Here is a 4,512-nt window from a genome sequence, read left to right on the forward strand (position 1 = left end):
GAATGGTCACTGTTTTCCATTTGTGACCTTTTTATGACCAAAACCAGAAGGTCAAAAGCTGACGGTCGTAAACTGACATTTTTGACCTTTCTTCTGGAATGGTCATGGACGTCTATGACCAAAATATGACTACTGTGGCGTTTTGGTCACTAGCAACCTCCCCAGACCACGTAGGCATCCAGCATGGCAAGCTGATGTGGCACAAGAATCAGCCCGGTCCAATTCGATTTTCGACATGGGCCTACCCAACAATTCGGCCTTTTTAATATATTTTTTTCCTATGCTTTTATTAGCTACATGGGTACAATTCAACCTTTGATTTCTTTGCATGGCCCTTTTAACAGCAGGTTTTCTTTTTGATCATGTATTTTTCTGGGCCATTTCTTTGCTGGGCCTCTCATGTTTTCCCTCAAAAATAATTGTCCAATATAACTTGGGCCTTGCCCAGTTCCGAAAAAATTGATCCAATCCAAAAAAAATTATTATGCCATTGACATTACAACACATCACACCACAAGCTATCTTGGGCCTAGCCCAGTTCTGATACATTTTCAAAGCAACGTGCAATGTTATTATATTACAACCATTCATTCCAGCAATACATATTTTTACATCCCAAGAACATTAAGTACCAAACAAAACTATTCTACGACAAAGAAAACTAGAACAGAAATTTAGACGACAAGACATAACAGAAATTCCTATTATCCTCCATCAACATTTGAAAACTTCATAAGACATAACAGAAGTTCCTATTGTCCTCCTCCTTCAACATTTGGAAACTTCATTCACCTGGCAGTAGATCAATCATGAGTGAGAAACTATATAGCAGAAAAAAAAATGTTATAATAGTAATTACACATGGTGTTCGGGTACAGATTCATTAGATTCATTAGTCATTCCACATGGTATGGCAGGTACAGATTCAGATTCATCAGCCATTAGAGTAGATAATAACATCACTGACAACAATGTTTTAGCAGTATAGGTCGGTTAAACAGAAGCACATAAATAGGTGGACAACCAAGCACCCCGCTAGTAATTACAAAGCAGCCACCACAGTAGCATATAGGAGTATCATGCAAGTAAAGTGTTTGATGAATTGCAGATACAATAATACTGATGTGCACCTACATTTTCATTCTTTTCCTGATCCAACACCAAATCACCTGATTGATGGTGAATAGTATACTAACATGTGCAACTCTTAACTTACTATACTATTAGAAGAGGTGAAAATTCATTCAAAATATTTACAGTACACTTGAGAAACTAAATTGACCTATAAGAACGAGTTCAATCAAAATCCAGGCATGTGAAATTTTAAGCACCAGTAGAACAGATATACCAAACCAGACCATGATCACCATGCATCAGGATTTATGGTTCTAACAAAACATCAAATAGATGGGGATTCACGCAGCAGGCATACCAGCTACTACAGTAAGAGGTTCATATGCTCCATGAACTGGAGGGAATATACAGGATGGCAGTCGTGTAGTAGCTAGGGATGAGGAGGTTGAGCTTGGTCCCATTGTACCTGGATGGTAAACAAGAAAACAAGTTATGACAGTAGAAGCATCATGATTTATCCTTTATTAGAGGGATGGTGGAAGAAGGTCCAGCTACTACAATAAGAGGTTGCCAATTGTCTATAAGCTCGGTTTAACAACACAAGATTTTTATACATTTATACAGTTCATAAGGTCAGCTGACTATTAAGGGCTTTCCCTTAGATTACATACAATTATGTGTACAAGGCAATTCAGCATTTAAGTTGAAGGTGTCCGGTAGCAAAACAGAACATGATATATACAAAACAACTTGAACTGGTAATACACAACTAAATTGGCTATTAAGCAAGTTCAGGTTTCTTATCCAAACAAGGATGAGAAATCTGCTCCTAAAATAACAATGCTATGTGCAGACTTGGAGAATGACATGAAAGGCTATTTACTAATTCATAAGGACACAAGCAGTATTTGCATCAATACAGCTACACTAGCACGTAGTACAAACATGGTATCACGGACATTCTCTAATTGACTAGCACCCAAATATATACATGCACTAGTTCAAGAAATTTATGACTTGGACAATGTATTAACAAAAAATCAGTGTCGCATGGTAAGTGATTGAATTTAAGCGAGAACAACTTGATTCTACTAGATATGTGATCCTAGGCATTCAAGAGAGAAACAAGACATCACGGAGACAAGGAAGAGTAAAGAAAGGGGAGTTCCCTGGATCTTCATTGTTCTTCTCTCTGGTCACAGTTCCGGGCTTGAGAGAATCAGCAGCAGCCCCGTTGTTGAAAAAAAGCAGCGGCTGATCCTCGAAGATCAGCGGCAAGTCGTCGAGGAGGCGTCACGGTCAGAACAGCGGCGGTTGTTGGAGAATATCTGCGGCGGCCATCAGAGAGCCGCGGCGAACGGCGTCGTTGTTGGAGCAACAGGAAGGCATCACGCAAGGAATTAGACAAGCCTCCGATGGCAACTGGTTGGTTGCGTAAGTCCTCTCTCCCTGCAGGTGAGATCTGATTCATTTTCTCTTTCCCCCCTAGCTTCTTCTACCACTTCGACAAGTTGATCCTTTCATACTTTTGTCGATTTGCAGATGAAGCCCTAGAAGAAAATTGTGCCTTTGCGCACCAAATCTGCATGAAAAAGAGACATGTTGTATAATGGTTGTTGAGCAATAATAATTATGAAATATATTGCTTAAGTGCATGAAGGACCAGTAATCAATATCATAACTGAGATGAAACTACATAAAAATGTCCTTTGAAATACTATGAAAATGATACTGATCACATGCACACCAAATCATTCAAAAAACTAACTACAATTCTCATTAGCTAATCAGCAATTAGTGGATCAACAAAATATGGAACAACGAGCACAACATGACAACTAGAGCATATGTATTGCTTGCTCTTATTAGTCCACAACCGAGTGGATTTTCAATGATTGTCTTACAGCTAAGAGGAAGCGGCAGAGTCAGACTAGCAAGAGAGACCCTGTGTAGTACTCGCGTCGCATTGAACACATGTTATGCAACTTATGCTAGAAGGAAGGTGCGCCCAGGGCACACCAGCCACTTGTCAGTGTAGGCCAGACTACCTGAGGAAGGACGCCACCGTCCATGACATCATGCCATTGATATCCATCCACTGCAGCTAACATCAAAGCTTTTCTTTTTGTGACATATTTGAACTCTTGATTGCAACAACGACAAAAACTCATGTTGATTTGCAAAAGAAGAGAAAACATGTAATCCATGAACCAGTACCTACTTCTAGTTATAAACTTGTAATCCATGAACATTTTCTTCATGTGGTTGAGATGCCCAGGGATGCCCAAGTCGTCCTTCTCACAGAGGGAGGAGGGGACGAGCAGCCATTTGTTGTAGCTTGCTTTGTAGTTCCACACCTTGATCTTGTAATCGTCACCTGCAACACACCAAAGAGCAAAAGCCTTAGACAAAATCCATTGCCACAAAGATGCATTCGCAACTACAGCCCAATCTTGTAGGATTATAACGTGAACATGAACTGGCCAATACTTATTAGAGCCAAGAATGCATGACACATAGCACCACAAAGTATGTACAGAAACCCCACAACTTGCTCGCAAGTTGCAACACAGCTAATAAGTACTAGAAAGCACGCTTATAGCCACTAAGATCTGTTCTTCCTGGTTTGCTTAAATACTGAGAAAACTATTGGTTTCCTCGAGCAGCTTGCACCACCAGATTAGCACTATAAATATCCATGGATGGCCAACAATCTGCACTGAAGAACTAATATAAGATGCACGCACGAGCCGGCAATTTAAAAAAATACTTGGCACGCATGATTTACTTGAAGAAAATAGGTCTGCTCATGATTCGGCCAAACCCCTAGGATTTAATCATATTTCCAAGTAAACGCGCGATTCTACTGTGGTGGATGCCCAAGAGTTTGGGCCTGAGATGCTCGCATCTATGATCCTAGTCCAACAGTCTAGCTCAACCGGATCTACTGGAACAAAAGGAGGGACGATGCGCACATCAATGATTCTACTCGGTAAACTCTACGAAACTGGAGTAGCCGGATCTAGATCAAGAAGAAAACGAAGTATACCTCTACCTCAGGTCGCTGGCGCACTTGCCCCGTGAGATCCGGCGCCTCCCCCTGCGAGCACGCGCCTCTCCTCGCGTGGCCGACGCCGGATGCCGGTGCTGCTCCAAAGCAGCCACGACGGGGGCGTACAAGCCCCAGACCTCCCCCATGAGCGGCCGCCGCGGGACCCTCCATCTCCTCCCTGCTCCACCGACGCGGGCCACCGGTTACCCACACACAACAACGGAGCAGCGCCCGGTGGTGTAGCTGCTCGTGGTGTGCCTCTTCTCCTCGTCGGTGGGAGGGAGGGGCGAGGCGGGGCGGGGGCCGCAGCGGTCGGTGGGCGGCGCGGCGGCGGGTAGGGTTTGGGAGGGACGAGGCGGGGCGGGGGCAGCGACAGTCGGTGGGCG

The 4,512-nt window shown here is 43.2% G+C and overlaps 1 long non-coding RNA gene across 5 annotated transcripts; it reads right to left on the reverse strand.

The window, feature by feature from the left end:
- Positions 1–506: 506 nt before the first annotated feature.
- LOC119278189 lies at positions 507–4,506 on the reverse strand. 5 transcript variants are annotated; one of them, XR_005137661.1, is made up of 5 exons: positions 4,124–4,506; positions 3,296–3,451; positions 3,123–3,172; positions 1,433–2,656; positions 507–792 (listed from the first exon to the last, which is right to left on the reverse strand). It is a non-coding gene; the product is annotated as an uncharacterized LOC119278189 (long non-coding RNA). The 5 variants fall into 5 exon arrangements; XR_005137662.1 differs by having other exon boundaries at positions 3,292–3,451; XR_005137658.1 differs by having other exon boundaries at positions 3,123–3,451.
- Between the last annotated feature and the right edge of the window lie 6 nt (positions 4,507–4,512).

This window comes from Triticum dicoccoides, chromosome 3B (genome assembly GCF_002162155.2).
Source record: "Triticum dicoccoides isolate Atlit2015 ecotype Zavitan chromosome 3B, WEW_v2.0, whole genome shotgun sequence".
In the NCBI taxonomy this organism is placed as follows: domain Eukaryota; kingdom Viridiplantae; phylum Streptophyta; class Magnoliopsida; order Poales; family Poaceae; genus Triticum; species Triticum dicoccoides.